At 37.6% G+C, this 22,369-nt stretch overlaps 1 non-coding gene across 1 annotated transcript; it reads right to left on the minus strand.

Moving 5' to 3' along the window:
- Window positions 1–8,746: 8,746 nt before the first annotated feature.
- Window positions 8,747–8,873, minus strand: LOC132538870 (small nucleolar RNA SNORA33). The gene has a single exon (XR_009550180.1). It is a non-coding gene; the product is annotated as a small nucleolar RNA SNORA33 (small nucleolar RNA).
- Between the last annotated feature and the right edge of the window lie 13,496 nt (window positions 8,874–22,369).

Genomic DNA, 22,369 nt, shown 5'->3' on the forward strand with positions numbered 1-22,369 from the left:
AGAGAGAGGAGAAAGAGGAGAGAAGAGAGAGAGAGGAGAGAAGAGAGAGAGAGGAGAGAAGAGAGAGAGAGAGAGAGGAGAGAAAAAAGAGAGAGAGAGGAGAGAAGAGAGAGAGAGAGAGGAGAGAAGAGAGAGAGAGAGGAAAGAAGAGAGAGAGAGAGAGGAAATAGAGAGAGAGGAGAGAGAAAGAGAACCAGACATCACATTCTGGTACCTGTGCTGCCGGGAATTGAATTTGCAGTGAGTACCTCCCTAACACTTCCTCTCCACTATTCCAAGCTTTGGGTCCATGATTGCTCAACAAATTGTTTGGCTTCATATGTTAACTCTCTTTTCAATCACCAGGTTCCAGATGCCACCAGGATGTTGGCTAGGCTTCCCTGGATTGAAGACCCCACCAATGTGTCCTGGAGCTCAGCTTCCCCAGAGTCACACCCTACTAGGGAAAGAGAGAGGCAGACTGGGGGTATGGACCGACCAGTCAATGCCCATGTTCAGCGGGGAAGCAATTACAGAAGCCAGACCTTCCACCTTCTGCAACCCTCAACGACCCTGGGTCCATGCTCCCAGAGGGATAGAGAATGGGAAAGCTACCATGGGAGGGGGTGGGTTATGGGGACTGGGTGGTGGGAATTGTGTGGAGTTGTACCCCTCCTACCTTATGCTTTTGTTCACTAATCCTTTCTTAAATAAAAAATCAAAAAAAAATTTTTTTTATTTATTAATGAGAAAGATAGGGGAGAGAGAGAGAAGAGAGAAAGAGGAGAGAAGAGAGAGAGAGGAGAGAAGAGAGAGAGAGAGGAGAGAAGAGAGAGAGAGAGAGGAGAGAAGAGAGAGAGAGAGGAAAGAAAAGAGAGAGAGAGAGGAAAGAGAGAGAGAGGAGAGAGAAAGAGAACCAGACATCACACTCTGGTACCTGTGCTGCCGGGAATTGAATTTGGAACCTCCTGCTTGAGACTGCAGTACTTTATTCACTGCATCACCTCCTGGACCATGAATTATTTAAGAAATAAAAATTCAGGATAATGCATGAAACTAGTTTTGAAGAAGATTTGCCATACTCATAAATAAAAACCAACTCACTGAATGTCAAGACAAGTATTAATAAATATGTTTAAGCCACACATCGTATAGTTGTTGGTGAAAACCTTTTATGTTCATCTGATTATTAATTATTTATACATGACATTTACATTTTTCTATGAAAGAAAGATTCTTACATCAGGAGGATCAACCATCTGTCAATGATGTGCCTGTGCTATGTCTTGCTTTTCATCTTCCAGGCTATAGATATAAGGATAAATCAAAATAATTAAAGAGGAATAATTCAAGAGATAAAAAGTAAAAGACCTTTCCCTCTCAATTTCTCTCTTTACTATCAAAATAAAAAGAAGACAAAATAAATGTCAGCAAGGAGCAAAGGATTCATTAGCCCCAGTGATAACCCTGATGACAATGAAATAAAACAAGTAAAAATAAACAAAAGAACTTGGACTTTGAAATATAGAAGAGCTAGGACATAAAAAGTGAAAATGCAGGGAGTCGGGCAGTATCACAGCGGGTTAAGTGCACTTGGCTCAAAGCTCAAGAACCTGCTTAAGGATCCGGGTTTGAGGGAGTATTTTCACAGGCGGTGAAGCAGGTCTGCAGGTGTCTACCTTTCTCCCCCTCTCTGTCTTCCCCTCCTCTCTCCATTTCTCTCTGTCCCATCCAACAACAACGACAACAATAACTACAACAATAAAACAACAAGGGCAACAAGAGGGAATAAATTTTTTTAAAAAAGTGAAAATGCAGTCAGCTGTCAATAGTGATTAAAAGAAAATATTTCCCTTTTGAGGAGTAAGACTATAAGATTTAGCCAATAATTCAAATTCATGCAGTTGCTTATAAGAATAACAAAAGTGCATGCCGAATAAGAATGGATGTGGAAAACTTTGAAATGGAGAGAAGTGACCAGAAGAAAAAGGAAATATTTGGCACCTAAGAAATAAATTTCTTACATAGCTGTGGAAATTAAAGTGTAGTAGTCAACAATTTAGATGATAGTGTTATAAGTAATACAAGTAGAATAGCATAAAATGAGGTATTACAATAACACACTGAGGTTTACACTCTTAAAATATTGCAATTCATGGGCTGTGGAGATGACTCCGTTTGTATGGTTCACACTTTAGCATGTAGCAGAACCTGGGTTGGAGCTCCAGTATGTGACCATAGGTGCATCATACAAGTTGGAAACATGAGTGATGGCATGGTTCTGTACTTCTCTCATCTTCCTCTCTGTGTTTTCCTTTTTCTGGAGAAATAATATCCACCAATCATGCAGGTGCAATTCCAGCAAAGCACTAAAGGCAAATAATAACTAATAATAATGATGTTGATGACGACAATGATGATAAATGGTTTACAATACATTTACAAGAAGCTCAACACAGGTTGAAAACAAAGAGATCAGCTCCAGGTGTGGACACCGTTAAGCACACAACTGACCATGCTCAAGGACCTAAGTTCAAATTCTCAGCCCCACCTGCATGCAGTGGGGAAGCTTCACAAGTGGTGAAGCAGTACTATAGTTGTCTCTCCCTTTCTCTCTCTCTCTCTCTCCTTTTCTATCTCCTCTTCTCCTCTCAATTTCTATTTTATAAAAATGGTAAACATCAGGGGGTTGGGCTGTAGCGCAGCGGGTTAAGCGCACATGGCACAAAGCAAAGCGCAGCATAAGAATCCCCTTTCGATCCCTTCGCTCCCCACCTGTAGGGGAGTATCTTCACAGGCAGTTAAGCAGGTCTGCAGGTGTTTATCTTTTCTCCCCCTCTCTGTCTTCCCCTCCTCTCTCCATTTCTCTGTCCTATCCAACAACGACGACATCAATAACAAGGATAATAATAACCACAACAATGGTAAAACAACCAGGGTCACAAAAGGGAAAAAATGGCCTCCAGGAGCAGTGGATTCATGGTGCAGGCAGTCACTGAGCCCCGGCAGTAACCCTGGCGGCAAAAAAAAAAAAAATGGTTGACATCAAAAAAAGGGGAAGAACAGAGGGAAACCAAAATGAAAAGGTACATATGGGCTTATTCCACCAGTAATGTATACCTCTATCTTTTTAATGAAAAAGAAACTAACACTTAAATCACAATTGAAAGAAGAAAAAAAAGCAAAGTGACAAGCAAAGAGATATGAATGCAAAAGGGGAGACAGAAGAAATAGTAGAAACCAAACTAAAAATGTCAGAGAATTACCTTATGCAGTCATGATGAAATGTAGAGTTCAGACGGTATTTTGGGCACAGAGAATGTCACCAAAGCTATGTTCTCCTCCCCTACTTTTACAATCATTGTGGCATAGAATATTTTTACTACCTCTAATATCCTTTAGTATTACTATCTAGTTTAGTAGTGTTAGTATTACTATAGCTGAAACCATTTTGACATCATAGGTTAAAATATACTTAATTTTGTGATATAAGACAGGAAAAAAATCATTCCTTAAATATGTCAGCATTTTGAAATGAGACTGTATGCATGTGAATTTATTTTTTCCCAACACATTTTCACTCTATTTATTCCTAAGTTATTTATTCACCAATTTGATAGTCTGTTTGGTGGAAACACTATTTAGTATGTCCTTTGAGCAAATGCAATGTGCTCAGCATTTGGAAGTTGACACCAACATATAATTATCATTTCATTAAACAATGCAGAAAAAAACCTGAATCTAAACATCAGTTGCATATATGAAAGAACTACTGAGAAATGCAAACCTTACAAGGATTTTCAAAAAGATTTGCTCCCAATGCAGAAGAATGCGTAACATTTATAAGCAGCCAACATATGTAAAGTTTAACAAAGTTAGTATTTTGTCTAACAGTATTTAGTGAAGTAGTATCCAACTATGTTTGACTGAGAAGGCTTTGTAAAGATAGATGAGAAAGAGGGGGGGAGGAGGAGGGGGGAGGAGAGAGGGAGAGGGAGAGAGAGAGGGAGGAAGAGAGAGAGGGAGAGGGAGAGAGGAAGATAGAGAGGGATAGGGAAAGGGAGAGGGAGAAAGAGAGAGAGGGAGAGGGAGAGAGGAAGAGGGAGAGGGAGAGGGAGAGGGAGAGAGGGAGAGAGGGAGAGGCAGAGAGAGAGGGAGAGGGAGAGAGGGAGAGGGAGAGAGAGAGGGAGAGGGAGAGAGGGAGAGGGAGAGGGAGAGAGGGAGAGGGAGGGAGGGAGAGAGGGAGAGGGAGGGAGGGAGAGAGGGAGAGGGAGGGAGGGAGAGAGGGAGAGGGAGAGAGAGAGAGAGAGAGGGAGAGGGAGAGAGAGAGGGAGAGGGAGAGGGAGAGAGAGAGGGAGAGGGAGAGGGAGAGGGAGAGGGAGAGGGAGAGGGAGAGGGAGAGGGAGAGGGAGAGGGAGAGGGAGAGGGAGGAAGAGAGAGAGGGAGAGGGAGAGAGGAAGATAGAGAGGGATAGGGAAAGGGAGAGGGAGAAAGAGAGAGAGGGAGAGGGAGAGAGGAAGAGAGAGAGGGAGAGGGAGAGGGAGAGGGAGAGGGAGAGGGAGAGGGAGAGGGAGAGGGAGAGGGAGAGGGAGAGGGAGAGGGAGCCAAATTGCACACATTTAACTGCATCAGACTGAAAACTATTCAGAGGTCTGAAGGTTAAAGCACATTAAATGTAGCGATCTCTGTGTTCCTAAAAAAGCTCATTAACTGAGAACATAAAAGTACCCATTCTAAATGCAAAAGTACATTCTGCTTGTTTTCTTTCAAGGTCAAATAAGGCTATCTCCAGACAGTGAGGAGGAGACAGAACTATACCATTCAATCACTGAGCCATTTCCATCATGAAAGATCTTAGTTTAGAAATCCTTTCCTCTAAAGAGTTGGTCAGAATAAGCGCTATTTCTTCTATGATCATTGCTTGCATATCCAGGACTCCTTCTCTTCGTCCAGTAATTTGGCCACATAGTAGGAATGGTAATCAGCCAAATGAAACGCGTAAGGAGTTGTCACAAACACTTTTTTAAAGGTGACTTTTCTAGACCATTAATGATTCAGATTAATTCCTGGAAGTGTAGTAATTGTCATGTGTCTTGTGACAAAGATGATTTTTTTATGAGTTAATGGTTGTAACAGACAATATTGAATTTCAAATTGTAGTTTCACTTGATTAAAAGATACTGCAGCAATAATACATCTGATTAGAGTGTGTGAACCTATATTTTCAATTTTTCAGGTTTAAATCTATCACTCAGTGGGTTTATTAAAAGTTTTTCGATAATGTCATATCTAAGGCTAGAAGGAGAGAAGACTTGCATTACATCCTTTTTTTGTAGAAAGCTCATATTTTAGTAACTGTGTTTACATTTTGGTAATATATTTCAAAATGTATTTAACATTGCTAAGATGTTCTCATGTGATTCCTAGTCTTCAAGTCTTTTATGCAGTGAAAAGTGAAAATTAAAATGACTTCTTGCATTCTTTTCTTAAACATATATCTCATTTTACTTATCATCTATACTTACAATCTAATAATTGCATACAAAGATTTATGGAACAATTTAGCTTATTAAAATTATTTTATTTGCTTTCTTAATTGAAATATAAATACCCCCCCAACACTTCCTCTCCACTATTCCAACCTTTGGGTCCATGATTGCTCAACAATTTATTTGGCTTTGTATGTTAACTCTCTTTTCAGCCACCAGGTGCCAGATGCCATCAGGATGCCGGCCAAGCTCCCTTGGACTGAAGACCCCACCAATGTGCCCTGGCAGAGACCCACCCTACTAGGGAAAGAGAGAAGCAGACTGGGAGTATGGACCAACCAGTCAAAGCCCATGTTCAGCGGGGAAGCAATTACAGAAGCCAGACCTTCCACCTTCTGCAACCCACAATGACCCCTGGGTTCATGCTCCCAGAGGGACAGAGAATGGGAAAGCTATCAGGGGAGGGGATAGGATATGGAGATTGGGTGGTGGGAATTGTGTGGAGTTGTACCCCTCCTACCCTGTGGTTTTGTTAATTTATCCTTTCTTAAATAAAAAATAAATTCCATACACAAATCTGCTGAATTATCGCTATGAAATATTTGGTGATGCATGCAATTTTGATCAATTAGTTGGGGTTTATTCTGCTGACATGTACAAAGGAAACATACAAAATACAATTTACTTTTGGGCCCTTAAACTGGTAGAGATTTCATCCTGACTTGAGGCACACAATCAATGATGGTTTTGAGAAGAACTGAACTAAGCAATTAAACCATCTCTTGATGCTCTTGTAGCTGTGTTATTCTTAATATTCTTATTCTTGTTATTATTATTATTTTTTTTTACCATACCACAAAATTCTCAGCCACTCATCTGTTGTTGAACACCTGGGTTGTTTCTAGGTTTGGGCTATTACAAATTGTGCTTCTATGAGCATAACTATACACAGATCTTTTGGATGGGTGTGTTGGGTTCCTTAGGATATATCCCCAGGAGAGGAATTTCAGGGTCATAAGGTAGGAACATTTCCAGCCTTCTGAGAGTTCTCCAGACTGCTCTCCAAAGGGTTGGACCAGTTTACATTCCCCACCAGCATTCTCTGATAATATGAGCATTTTTATATTCTAAATATATTTCATTTTATTATTTTATTTTAACTGAGTATGAGAAAGAGAGAGAGAGAGAGAGAGTCACAGAGAGAAAGACCACCAGAACACTGCTTAGCTCAGGATTATGCCAATGCAGGGGATTGAACTTGGGGTTTTAGGGTCTCATTATGAAAGTTCTTCTACATAACCATTATGCTCTGACTCCTACCTGAGCATTTTCCATATGTCTTTTGGTCCTCTGGATATCCCTGTCAGTAAAGATTCTGTCTTTGTACTTTGCTTAACTTTTTAAAGCTTTTAACATCTTTTGGTCATGAGCTCTGTGTCTGATGTAACTCATGTAAATATCCTTTTCCACTTAGGAGAGTGTCTTTCTGCTTTGATGATGGTTCAATGCAAGTCCAAGATAACAGTGAATTAAATGTCAAAAGAAAGTGACTCTCCTTTCTATGTGTCAGTGAACGTGCTAATTCAATACATGACTTCATTTTGGATCAAATAACTTATACATGAAGCTCACTATTTTAATTACTGATTAGTTAAAATAACTTCACTGCTTTTTTAAAAAATTTGTTTTGTTAAGGGAGTCAGCGTTTACTTGTGGCAATTTCTCCTCTTTCTAACTGATTTTGTATATGTGCATATGCATACATGCATAATGTTTCAATTAACATCAATGCCAAGCTTGATGTGCTTGCTACATTTGCTACATTTGAGTATTCAAACATGCTTTGAACTGTTGCATTGCTAGTTAAAACTGGGAGAATTCAAATTTAGATACAATCATATGAATAGCTTTCTAGCTCTACTCAAGCTATGATGTAAAGGTCACCTAGTATTTACACAGGAGCACTACAGAAAATATTTTGAAGCAATGAATGAGAAACAAGCGTTATTTTAACAACTGAAATGCTTATAATTGGTGCAGTTTATGCACTGGTATAGATTGTTCGAATAACTGAGGAAAGGCATTTGATTACTGAATATTGTGTGTGCGTGTGTGTTCCTTGTTTGCTCTTCTTCCATCAAAGATTAATTTTGCAGAAGCTAAGTGCATCATCCAATATTTGCTGCCTGACCCAACACACCATACATTCAGATGAATAATCCTGAGAGTTAACATTTTGTTTTGGTGCTTTGAAGTCTATCAGTAATATTTTATTCATGGTGAGATATGACAGACTATAACTGTTTCACTGAAATTTGATTATATAATACACACAAGGAGTCTTAGGACCAGCAAAATTGTTCGCTTGCATAGTGTGTGTGCCTTGTCATACACATGACCCAGGTTGAAGACTGGCCCCCACCACTTTGGAGAGAACTTTGGTGTGCTTAATTGTCTCTTCCCCCTCTGTCTCCTTCTTTCTTTTTCTGTCTGAAAAAGTCAGTACAGAGTATTAAGGCTCTAGTGACAACAAATGTTTTTAAATAAGAATCCATATGGTATTTTTCTATTAACTATCTCCAACAATTGACTAGACCAAGACCATGCCAATTCTGTTACAAACATGGATAAAATGACAGTCATCATGTGGCTTATTTTGACTTTAGTCTTTTATGAAATAAACATGGGACTCTATATTGCAAAGCATGAACTCTAGTTTACCCACTTCTGTGATCACAATGAAACATACCTTAAGGTAAAAAATGATCATATGTATATCCAACAGTAGAGAAGGTACCATGCTATCCAAACACTGTCACATGTTTCTAAGCTTTTGCCTACAATGTATGTCTAAAAAAATGCCAAAGGATAAAAGGGGAGAAAAGTCAAAGGAGTAAAAGAATTTCCTTTATCATCTACAGACCCATTTCATACTGGTGGTGCTATTCATCATTGATTGTGAAGTACATTTGAAATTTGTTAAAGGAACACATTTCAAATGACCTACTCTCCTCACACAAATCCCAACTATATGAAATATGGATATTTTAATTAGCTTGATTGGGAAAATCATTTCATGATCTAAACATATATATAATAACTCCTTAAACATAGTATGCTGCATGGCTTGGATTTGAGTCCATACAGTACTGGAAGAAAATTTGATGCTCTGGTATAATTGCATGCCATTCAGTCTCCTTTCTCTCTGTCTCTGTCTCTGTCTCTCTCTGTCTCTCTATCTCTCTCTCTTTCTCTGTCTCTCTCTTTCTCTTTCAATATCATATAGCCACTTTCAGGGATCTTAATGATCCCAATGTCTTTGAGACCTGTAACAGCGTTATTATCACCAATGGGAAAAAGAAATCTGCAGAAACACAATAGTTAAGCAGATTCATTGACTGGCTTTGATGCTCTCACTCTTTGAAAAGTTAATTCAGAGCAGTAAAGTATCTGTAGCAACCAAAAAAAATTAAAAAGACAACTTATATTAAACTACATATATATATACATATATATATATGATTGCAAAAGTTAAATAATAAATAGAAAATCAAAATAAAGCAGAAAAATTGGATTAACAGATATTTTCAAGCTTATTTTCAGAAGTAAAATTGAATAAAATATCAACTCAAGTATTTTAACTTTTATTATTGCAGATCTATAAATAATAATCTAATTTCTTTCCTTACCGCTATTGTTATGTGATTTCCTAAAATTAAACTCAAAAAACAGACTAGAACTAAGCAGTGCTCTGTTTTTTAAAAATAAATAAATAAATAAACAAACAAACAAGGGGCAGTTGGCAGCACACCTGGCTGAGCATACATTTTACCATGTGAAAGAAGAGGAGTTCTAGCCTCCAGTCCCCACCTACAGGGGGAAAGCTTTGAGAGTGGTGAAGCAGTGCTGCAGGTATCTCTAGTCTCTGTCTCTCTTTCTCCACCCTCCTCTTGATTTCTGGCTATCTCTTATCTGAGAATGATGGTGACAGTGCAAACTGGTACAGTTACTTTAGAAGAAGAGCACTTTAGGAGTTTCATTGATTTTGTTTGATTTTTAATGAAGATTTTTAAAAAAATTTTATTTATAAAAAGGAAACTGACAAAAACCATAGTATAAGAGGGGTACAACTCCACACAGTTCCCACCACCAGAACTCCTTATCCCATCCCCTACCCTGATAACTTTCCTATTCTTTATCCCTCTGGAAGCAGGGACCCAGGGTCATTATGGGATGCAGAAGCTGGAAGGTCTGGCTTCTCTAATTGCTTCCCCAGTGAACATGGGCATTGACAGTTTGATCCATACTCCCAGCCTATCTCCCTCTTTCCCTAGTGGGGCAGAGCTCTAAGGAAGAGGGGCTCCAGGACATATTGATGGGGTCTTCTGCCCAGGGAAGTCCAATTGGTATCATGATAGTATCTGAAACCTGGTGGCTGAAAGAAGAGTTAACCTACAAAGCCAAACAAATTGTTGACTAATCATGAATCTAAAGGTTGGTATAGTGCAGATGAAGACTTGAAGGGTCTCTGTTTTGTAGATAGCTAATATGCCTATTTTAGTTATATTCCAAAGGGCCCATGACTGTACTAGTTTATTTTTTTATTCAGGGAAATGTTTTACAAGACTATAGTCCCAGCAGTATAATTTCACATCTCCCCCCAAATATGCCCCCAGCCCAACTCACCCATCATTCAGATCGTCATCTCTTCCACAATAGAGGACCCACAGGACTTAATGACTGGGCTCCTTGGTGTTTGCTCCCAATGTTGAAAATGTGTTCGCACAGATGTTTATAATGACTTTATTCATAATCACCAAACCTAGGAACAAGTGACATGCCCTCCGATGAGTAGCAAGACTCGGAAACACATCCAGACACTAGTGTTCAGTGATTTAATTAAATGTCATTCGTCCTTGATAGGCAACAGCAGAAAATTAAATGTGCATTGCTAAGTAAAAGTCACCACTATGAACTATATGATTACAAAATACAGGACATTGTGAGAAAAAAAATGTATGAAGATAGAAAGATTAGTGTTTGCTTGAATTTTGGCGATAGGGTTGGATGAATATACAAAAATGGGAGACTTTTAGAGCAACAAAACTATTCTATGGGCACTTTAATGGTATAGCTATTCAGTTTCAAAATCCATACCGTTTACAAATACTAAGAGTGAACACTGGTAAACTATGAACTCTAATCAATTATAAACTACCAATACTGCATTCTAGTGGCACCCAATTTTAGAAGTTAATACTTGAGTTTATTTTGAAGTTGCTTTGAAAATGTAACCCTCGTGAAAAATGTCTCTGTACGTTTTTGCTAACTATAGAGACACTGAGAATAAAATGTTTTAGAGGTATCCTCATTCTGAAGTAAGAAGTAGGGAACACTTCTCATTAATCTCATGCTTATTTTCAATAGATGATCATACTACCAATGATGAAAGTAATTCAAAGCAGGAAAGTTGAAAAATCACCACTTGCCACTGATTTGGACTTTTTTTTTTTTTTACTATTGATCATGTTTCTGAGGAAATACAGATTGCGCTCTGGTGTTAACAAAAAACAAAACAAACAAACAAACAAAAAACTGCAACTGGATTTCTCAACTATAGGAGTATAATAGCAGGTCACTGCCTTGACAGTATTGGAGTTACACTTGTCTGAATGAAGGATTATAATGAATATTTCAGTATGACATGCCTGGTTTGAAAAAAAGAAATCACTAAGTTTATGTAGCAAGTGTTATGTATAGATAATAACCAAGCAAAAGAAAAATAAATATCTAAGCTACAATACACATACTCCACTAGAATATGAAATTATACATTAGGGAGAAGAAACAAAAACCAATTTGTAGTCATCCAACATTTAACGTAGCTGTGTGTTAGTAAAATTGTGAATACAAAAGATACATCGTGTTATTTGGGTTTATTGTAATAAGAACTGTAAATTAAAAACATGAACTGGATTTCTATTAGAACTCCTACCTTTTAATTACTAGCATTGACCTAAACAAGTGATCAATAACTGAATTGTTACCTGATGTAGATCACTTCTCAATAGGAAGACAGAATGCTTAGCTGAATGAAGAACAGTCATTTCAAACAGTGACTGACGGTGCCATTACAACAGTCTTGTAAGATGTGAGACAGTAATCTTCCTGTAAATTTCAGATAGATTCAACATCACAAATTAATTGTGAAAAAGAAAAATATAGAGCCGTGCATGGGTGTGTGGGTGTGTGTGTGTGTGTGTTATTGTGGAAAAGGGTCAACATGTAAGCCGAAGATTTGATTAATTACTAAAATCATAACTTGTGAATACTAAGAAAGCTCTTCAGCAAAGGTGTTTACTTTCTTTGCATGTCTGTCTTTTTTTTTTTTTTGGTCCATATTCACTTTTTTCTGGTTTTCAATTATTTTATTATTTTGCCTCCAGAGTTATTGCTGGAACATAGCCATCATGATGATTTCAGTGTTCTCAGGAAACTCCAGATGACACCATGAGTGGGAATCGAACTCTTTATTAAGAGACTCAGTGAGATTGCATTTGTTAGTATTTACATTGGGATTTTCTAAATGACCTAGATCAAGAACTTAGACTGTCCATCCTTCTTGTAGTAGCATTGCATGTGTTCTAAAATACTTATTAACTAATATTGATATAAAATGTTTTCTTTATCGCTATAACTAACTACATATGATCAGTCTACTAATTTTAAGAGTCAGGACTGAAAGAAATTATAATGAAATAATTTGGCAGGATGTAAAATCTTAACACAAGTTTTTTTAATTTTTAATTTATTCCATATTCCTCAGTGAGTAATTGAACATATGCTATATTTTATCTGTTGGGGCATACTTTTCCTGAGACTCCAATGAATATTCTGTCAAATATGTGTTTTCCATTGAAATATATATTAAGTCCTCAGCTTATAAATGATATCTATGTAATTTATAGCTTGTGAAAGGAAACAATGGCATAATGTTATATTATGCATTTTGATTTCTACTCCCCAAATTATTTTGATTCATAACTGTCTAGCATTTCCTTATTTTCCTACTTAATCAAAAATCCGTATGTATCATTGCAATTGTTATGGCTATTTTTGTGCAAACATCTGATGTTAAGTAGATTCCCCATTCCTAGGTCCTTGGCATCTATCTGCCAAGAATAAGTACTATCATGTTCTGGAAAATCATCAAGCATGAAATAGCTCTAATTCAATTCATGTTTACACTTTTGTCAATTTTCTCTATAAATTCCTTTAGAACAATCTCTCTCAAACCAAATTCAGTCCAGAATTAAGTTGGTCTTTAGTTCTGATTTGCCTTTGACATAGATTTTGTTTTGTTTTCTGTAACATCTTCAAGTATTTCACAACAACAATATTTTTGAATTGTAAAGGTTAGACTTTCTGTAGATGTTACAACAAGGAGCATTTGCCTGCATGTTTCATCATAACTAAGGTCAGGTAATGAATTCTGTACGGGCTAGCGTTTGTGAGGGTGTGTCATGTTCAGAGCATCACAGCAGACTGTCTCCTGACAGTTTAGGAGTAATAGACAGTAAGGGAGGCCATAGAGTGGAACTTGGACTGGATGTGGCATAGTGCACCAACGCAAAGGACTCTGGGAATGGGGTGAAAGGGAATAGATGAAGGCACAGTGAGATCCTGGTGTGTCTTCTAGACATCAAAGGCAAAGGAGAGTTTGTGCGTATGTCTTTTTTGTGATCTTTTTTAAAGAAAAAAGCTTTATTTAATATAAAAAGCTAACATCTAAATTTTAATGATTATAAATAATTTAAATTTGTGTTCAGTATTTTCTCAAACTTATCTGCATTTTTTTCATTTATTTTATTTTAATTTGTTTTTATTTTCCCTTTTGTTGTCCTTGTTTTTTTATTGTTTTTGTAGTTATTGTTGTTGTTATTGATGTCCTCATTGTTAAGACAGAAATGGAGAGAGGAGGGGAAGATAGAGGTGGGGAGAGAAAGACAGACATCTGCAGACCTGCTTCACCACCCCTGAAGCGACTGCCCTGCAGGTGGGAAGCCAGGGGCTTGAACAGGGATCCTTAGGCCTGTCCTTGTGCTTCCTGCCACATGCGCTTAACACTCTGAGCTATCGCCCAACTCCCAGTGCCTATGTCTTAAAGACTAAACTGTAAACTATTAATTCTCAAATGAAATTTAAAAAATAAACCAAAGTTTGTGATCATACACAGTTGTTATATGATTTCAGAATAAATATAGTTTACAAAATGTACCTCATAGTAATCAGAATTCGAATATCATCCATTGTGAATCAATGTCTGTATGTTCCCTTCCCTGGGCTGTATGGATTTGTATGAGGAAACAAGAGTTTTTGTTGGTGTTGTTAAGTTATTTTACTTTTTAAAATTATTTTTATATATTCATTTGATAGAGACAAAAATTGAGAGTGAAGGAAGGTGGGAAAGACAGAGAGACACCTACAGCCCTGCTTCACCACTCGTGAAGCTTCCCCCTGCAAGTGGGGATCAAGGCCTTGAACCGAGGACCTTGCACACTGTAATATACACGCTGAACAAAAACAGAAGGAAGTTGGTGCTGTAAACTGTCCTTTATTGCTTTAATGTATTTAATCTATGCTCACTTTTGGATTCACATTTTTTTTTTTTTTTTTTTTTTCTTCTCCTACAGGGTTATTGCTGGGCTCGGTGCCTGCACCATGAATCCACCGCTCCTGGAGGCCATTTTTTCCCTCTTTTTGTTGCCCTAGTTGTTGCAGCCTCGCTGCGGTCATTATTGCCATTGCTGACGTTGCTTTGTTGTTGGATAGGACAGAGAGAAACGGAGAGAGGAGGGGAAGACAGAGAGAGGGGGAGAGAAAGATAGACACCTGCAGACCTGCTTCACCACCTGTGAAGCGACTCCCCTGCAGGTGGGGAGCCGGGGGCTCGAACCGGGATCCCTACGCCGGTCCCTGCACTTTGCGCCAAGCGCGCTTAACCCACTGCGCCACCGCCGGACCCCCTGGATTCACATTTTAAAACCTGTTTGTTTATGAAGCAAACAAAAGCATGAAAATTTTCCTAATGGTATGTAAATTGATATTTCATTACGTCAATTGAGTAATTTTTTATAAACCTTATACACAAAGAAATAAATATCTCACAAGAATTTATAAACTTATTGAAATTCATTAGGAAAACTGATTTCCTTTTATGACTGGAATTTACATAGGCACTTAGTATAATTACCTCCACTTCTTTATAGCTTCTATCAGGAAATAAACTTTTATTTTAATACCAGGGAGCACATAAACAACATGATTCCATTTATTTCACCCTGTAACAGTGGAAATGAAAGGTTACTTCCCAATAACATGATAAATTATAACTTTATAATAATGTGAAGATATTATATAGAAAAAATAGAAAAAGAAGACATTAAACATGTATGAACTATATTCTATAATGTATTAATAAATCACATTGGTAAGTTCATTGTGGAAATGTTTTAAAATTTACATTTAATTAGAAAATTAATCCATTTTTTCTAGCTTCTAATAGTTTCACAAAGATTTTACTTATTTTTATTTTTAGTTAAAATTAGTTTTGATTAGTATTTTTTACTATGTAATTTACTTACTTTTAAGCATGTAACCATATTAGCATTAATGTATCATTTTTTAGAACTCAAAGCTAGTTCACAATGTTTTGAGTTTAGTTTTGACATTTTTAAATTTCTATTCTCCCGTGATTTGGCATTTATTGTCTTTATCACTTGAGTAATTTGGAGTCCAGTCTATTTAGGCATTTTTACATTTTACCCAGTAATTTTCTTTTTAAAGTATTATTTCTTTTGTTAATTTTAATGAGAGAGAGAGAGAAAATACCAGAGCATTTCTCAGCTCTAGCTTAGATGGTGCTGGGGATTGGACTTGGTACCTCAGACCCTCAGGCATGGAAGTTATTTTGCATAGCCATTATGCTATCTCATTATCCCAATCACTCCAGTAACCTTCAGGGGCCTAAATTGTTGGTTTAAAGTCATGAGGCTTTTTTTTTTTTCCTCCAGGGTTATTGCTGGGGCTGGGTTTCTGCACCAGGAATCCACTGCTCCTAGAGGCTATTTTTCCCCTTTTATTGACCTTGTTTTTCTCTTTTTAAAAAAATCATTGTTATGGTTATTGTTGTTGTTGTTGATGTCATTGTTATTGGATAGGACAGAGAGAAATGGAGAGAGGAGGGGAAGACAGAGAGGGGGAGAGAAAGATAAACACCTGCAGACCTGCTTTACTGCCTGTGAGACAACTCCCCTGCAGGTGGGGAGCCAGGGCTGAACCTGAATCCTTCTACCAGTCCTTGCGCTTCCTGCCACTTACGCTTAACCCGCTGCGCTACCCAAAGTCACGAGGCTTTAACTTATTTTCTCCTATGAGTAGATCTTTGGGTAACCTACAGTCTTAATAACATTTCAAATGGTAGTAAATTTTTAGTGCAAATCAGGATATAATTCCTCATTCTGAAGTTATGACATATGATGATACATGTTAAGATTGTGATGGAACATCTTACTATTATTCACATATAACTTGAAATTTCCCTTTAGTAATACTTAGGAAGAAAACTTATTGAGCTCGATATTATAAACATTTCAGAAACCATATACAAACCTTCAAATTATTTTTCAGCCTGGAACTAAAATCTGAGAAATTATCTTAAAAAAGAGAAAAAACAGAAGATTAATGCAATATTTGAATCTAAGAGCCAGTGTTACAGTTTCCAAAGATCTTATAGAGGTGAGACACAAGTTCTCAGTTAGCGATTAGGATGTTAACCATATTCTTCTCTAAATAGGCATGTGCTAGGAAAGTAAGATTTAGTAAGAGCTTTCATTTCCTTTCTCCCACCTAGGGGACTCTCAAGATAAGTGATTCAAGCAGATGGGCCTCTTTGTAAACACGCTAATAATATTTACTGTAGGAACAATACTGGAGAGTTTTTATCTTTACAATATATATTTAGCAGGGCATATCCAGTCTGTTTAGGCATGCATGCTTAATCTACCTGCAATTCAGGGTTTTGTGGAGTGTGTCCCTTGTAGTGATTAAAAGAGGGATAGGTGGGTCTTAGGACACTGCCAATACTGTCTCTAAATCTGTAGTTATTCCTATGGATTTTTGTTCAGCTCTGTTAGTGCACAGTTTTGACCAACAGGACACAGTATGTGTGTTCTTTTTTGCCCGTATCCTCTACGTAGATGGAAATGTTTACATCTGACAAAATTGCTCACTTGGCTAGTGTGTGTGCTTGCTTTGCCATGTGAACAACCCAGGTCTGAACCCTACCTCCACCATATTGGAGGAAATGTTGTTGTTCTGTTATCCTTGATTCTTTCTCTCTCTCTCTCTACCTTTCTCTCCCCCTCTGGAAGAATTGAACCAGAGTGGTGAAAATCTGCTGACAACAATGACAAAATAAATAAATAAATGAATAAATAAATAAATAAAAATACTGAAAAGGGAGGAATTTTTAAATTTCTGAGAGAATTCATAGCTACCAACTTTTTATCTGATCATTTCCATTTGTCATTCATATTTATCAATTATTTATCCATCCTTTTAATAGCTTCAGTACTTGAGGTAACTTATGTAGCCACTTGTGTGTAGACTTGTGTTATAAAGGTATTTGTCACATGTTCTTTTTATTTCCACTCAGAACTACAATGTGCTGTAAAATGCAAACATGTGTTCCCTCAGTGTGAAATTCTTGCAGAAAGCTGAAGAGTTCTTCAGGACAAGAACCCAACTGTCAGACAAGTGACTCACTGAACATCGGGATATAATATCGACAGAGATATGTTTTGTCAAAACAGCTGTTCCCCAACTATTCTAAATCATCATACACTTTTCCCTAAATACTTACAATGGTGAAATTAAATTGCTTAGAACAGATGCTGTAATCTCAGGTGTTAGTTAGTTTTCTCTATAGCTCGCTCTGAGGAGCACATCACAGCTTCCTCATTGCAATGCTGAAATCCAAAAGAGAATTTGTTGTTGCTGAACACAAAGAATTTTCTCACTAAAAGTAGAATGGGAGAGCTATTAATTATCTTCCAAGTCTCTCCCCATGGAGATGGTAAATGACATAAATAAGTAAGGAGAAAATCCAAGTTGTGAAATTTTTACAAAGAGAATGGAATAAAGAATCAAGGACAGTATATTAGAAATATTACTAATTAAGTGAAAGTGTATTAGACTGTGAATGAAAGGGAAGTTAGTGGAAGGCTCCCCACCATTTCATTTAACCCCAGATGGCAAAGGTGGAAACTGAGGCTCAGAATTAGGTCCATAATGAGCTGGCGCTATTTCCCAGCGGTGGATGCAGATTGGAGGGATGATCTATTACTGGTAAACAAAGAGTGCTTGCGCCACCTGCCCGTCTATGACTGTGAGATATCCTCATTCTTTCTGACAAGTCACTGGATATGTGAGATAATTTGGTGAGGTAGGATGGCGGTGGGAAGGCCAGGGATTCCTGAATATGACATCTAATTGCCCAAGTCTGACCTTTGCTGGTAGAGAACCAAACAGACACACAGAGAGAAGCAATGTTTCTCCCACTGTAGCACAACTTCTCTGTGGTGGGATTGGAAATTGATTCATGTAGGTGAAAACACAGGAAGCTTACTAGTATATATATGTTTTCTTCTAGAGAAATACAATTTGGTCTTATAAAGTCCAAATTGAAGGAGCCTGGTTGGCGGTACACAAGTTGAGTGCACATATCACCATGGGCAAGCACGTGGGCTCAAGCCCTCTCTCTACCTGCAGGAAAAAAGTTCTACGTGTAATGAAGCAGGTCTGCATGTGTGTCTATCTCTCTCTTTCTCTATTTCTCCTCCCCCTCTAAATTTCTCTCAGTCCTATTCCATAAAATAGAAAAAAAAATGGCCACCAGAAGCAATGAATTAATAGTGACAACACCAAGCCCCAGCAAAAACGCTGATAGAACAACAACAAAAAAGGCCTAATTGATTACCAGGGTTATGTACTGGCATTGTAATATAACATCACTAAACTATTACAAATAAGCAATATTATTTGTCATGTATCCTCTGTATGATAGAGACAAAAATTAAGCTTCTAGTTAATTAATATACTGAATAAGTGATACCCTTCTGAATTTTTAAGACAGGACTTAGGGATGTGTTCAAAGTATATTTTTCTAGAAAGGAATAACACATTATTAGTATTGTTGAGTCCCTTTGCCTTTCCAAAAGTTTTTTTTTTTTTCCCCATCCCTCATTCTATGGCTTCTATATTGCAGACAATTGAAGTACATTTTCCTGTGCTAAATGCACTTCATATACATTCTTAAAAAGTCACTCCAAGATGGATCAGTGGTGTTGGAAAGAGAAAAAGACATGAAGAAATGGCACATCAGAAGTGTTAATCTGTCTGAAAGCTCATGAATTTTCTCCTCAGACAGAACTTGTCAGACAAGCCTTGATTCATACAGTGAATATGGCACTTGCTATAAAAGTGACTTAGCTGTTACCTAACCTTGAGTGCTGGCATGATTAGAGAAAAAATAAAAAGTGTTAATTTTGCTTCATGCATTGGTCAGGGCAACCGAAGGGCCATTGGTTTGTCTTAGATTGATCTCTAACCAACAAATCATACACTGCGATCAGCATGGTTTAATCACTCTTTGCTTTAGTTTCCCAGAGTTAGAGCTTTGCACATAGAAGATTTCACCATTCCAGGTCGCTTTGTAATGGACAAAGACCATAGGCCTAGAGTCATAGTACTTTCCATGTGGTGCCTAGGATGGAGCTTGGGACATGTGCTCGGTGAGACACTCACCTTAACTAGTGAGACATCTCACAGGCATTTTTTTCTTTTTTTCCAATCTGGAAAATTTCCAGAAAAAATCATTCTTTCATTCTTTTCTATATTTTTCATTTCTAGATAGATTGAAAAAGCAAGGATGATAAATGACATAGTGGGGGTTGTATTGTTAAATGGAAAGCTGGGGAATGTTATGCATGTACAAACTATTGTATTTACTGTTGAATGTAAAACATTAATTCCCCAATAAAGAAATTTAAAAAAAGCAAGTTATCTTACTATAATGCCTTAGAGTTCCATTAGAATTCTTTTATGCTACACTTGAGGATATTGGGGCAGCTTGGAATGTTCCTACTGATGACCACAGAATGTGAGCTCAGATCTACAGGGATGCAGAGGTCACATAGGCTCCTAAACTGAATATGGGCCCCAGATCACATCAAATCGGCGGGGATTATAGTCAACGATATTTATACCCCTTTCCCATCTTAGGGAGCTACTCTCTTTCCTGATCCAGCTTTCTGGTCCTTTTCCAGTCATGACATCATCTCCCCAGACATAGATCTACCTACATATCAGACTTCAAGCTCAGGGGAAAAAAAAAAAAAAAAACTAGTATAGCCACAGGCCCTTTGGAATATAACTAAAATATGCCTACTAGCTATCTACAAAATGGAGCCCCCCCCCAACTCTTCATCTGCACTATTCCAGCCTTTAGATTCATCATTATTCAACAATTTATTTGGTTTTGTATGTTAACTGTCTTTTCAACCACCAGGTTCCAGGCGCTAGCATGATGCCAACCAGACTTCCCTGGACAGACAACCCCACCAATGTGTCCTGGAGCTCTGATTCCCCAGATCCCCAACCCTACTAGGGAAAGAGAGAGGAAGGCTGGGAGTATGGATCAACCTGTCAACGCCCGTGTTCAGCAGGAAAGCAATTACAGAAGCCAGACCATCCACCTTCTGCATCCCACAATGACCTTGGATCCATACTCCCAGAGGGATAAAGAATAGGAAAGCTATCAGGGGAGGGGATGGGATACAGAGTTCTGGTGGTGGGAATTGTGTGGAGTTGTACCTGCTCTTATCCTATGGTTTTGTCAATGCTTCCTTTTTATAAATAAAAATATAAAAATACAGAATTCCCTTAAAACTTTCTATCAAAAGATATTCATCCTTTACATCCCAAATCCACTCATCAATAGACTGTAACTTACTGTATAAGTCTAATTCCGTTAGGTAACATTTTGTTTGAATTGAATCATGCAGAGATTTCCCGGTGTTCTATCTCTATCTCAGGGGGAAAAAAGGGTCAAGGATCATTAGACTTAATATTGTGCCTTTTTAATTCATCACCAAGCTGTAAGATTCAATTATTGGCCATGATACTGATTACATCATAACAACTATACATTCCTTTTTGGCCTTTGGCTTTCTGCCCTATAATAATGGACAATTTTCTCAGGTAGTACCTCCTTTATTGCCTTGGAGTGAACATTTCCCTATAAACTTCATCATGGCCTGGTACCCTTTGAAAAAATGTTCTTGTACAATTATTTTAGTCTAAGTGGACTGAAATAATAATGGCTACATTTTCAAAAATTTGGAAATAAAAATTCCAGTGCTGGGAGTATATCTGTCCCAGGCCTAATTCTTCCTACCCTGGTCTTCTCCGTTGGAGCCATTTGTAGACTATGGTCATTACCTGTAACCTCTGTCATTTCAAGATAGATTGTTGAGCTTTAAAGGCAGGATATCTAGAAGGATATGAGTGACCCTGCATTCTCTTCTCCTTGGTGCCCATCCCCTCCTTTCTAATAGGAAAAGACCTGGTGATAGGTTAACTATAATCACAACTCATTTTTATTTTTTTATGAAAAATATTACCATCTAAACATGGCTTAAGCTCTACCTTTTATCTATGCCTTTATAGAAGAATAAAAATATTTTCTAGTTCTCACCTCCTATTTGATATTTTCTGCTTACTTGTAACATATTTAATATGGTTAGTACTTGACTGGATGAGGCATGGTATGACTTAAAAAGACAGATAACTAAGAAGTTGCATTGCTAAGGTGTTGAATCTAATACAAAAATAGATATTTAGAAAAATCTTTAAGAACTGAAATTGTACATGGCCACGTGGTAGCACACCTGGTAGAACACGTGTTACCATGTGCAAAGACCTGGGTTCAAATCCCCAGTAGTTGTTGGCATCTCTGTCTTCCTTTCCCCTCTCAACTCTTCTCTGTTCTGTAAAATAAGTAAATTAATTTTATTTTTTAAGTATTGTAATCATAATCAGAATTATTTTAATTGATGTGTCCACACTACCGGTAGATCCTCTTTCACTCTTTTTTTAAGAACTTTGGTAGTGGGTGTGACCTGGAAATATTTCTACATAATACTATTGTAATCTTATAAATCATCATTAAATAACAATTTAAAGATGAGTTCTGTGTTCTATAATTGAATCACTTCCCCAGAAATGAGAAAATTCTTGAGATTGATTTTAAAGTTAGTCAGTCTCCCCTCTGCAAGATATTTTCTTCATTTTTTTTATTGATTTAGTAACGATAGACATACTATATATAGTCCATAGGATAAGAGGGGTACAATTCCACACAATTACCACCACCAGAGTTCCGTATCCCATCCCCTCCATTGGAAGCTTTCCTATTCTTTATCCCTCTGGGAGTATGCTTCTCTGCTCAAGGTGGGTGTTGTCAGGTCAATCCATGCTCCCAGCCTGTCTTTCTCCCTAGTGGGGCAGAGCTCTGGGGAGGCGGGGCTCCAGGGTACATTGTTGAGGTCCTCTGTCCAATGAAGTCAGGTTGGCATCATAGTAGCACTCTAAGTAGCATTATAAGTTGTTTTTCTTGAAGTTTTCAAACTTCCATGCAAGTACAAAATCTTTCTGAAAATGCCTAACGAAACATCCTTGTTAGGCGTGAAAAGAAGCAGCTTTGTTTCTTTATCCCTCCCTGTCACTGTCTGATCAAGACAAAGTAGGCAGTAAAGCCTCTTTGACTACACTCAGCTTCT

Source organism: Erinaceus europaeus, chromosome 5 (genome assembly GCF_950295315.1).
Source record: "Erinaceus europaeus chromosome 5, mEriEur2.1, whole genome shotgun sequence".
In the NCBI taxonomy this organism is placed as follows: domain Eukaryota; kingdom Metazoa; phylum Chordata; class Mammalia; order Eulipotyphla; family Erinaceidae; genus Erinaceus; species Erinaceus europaeus.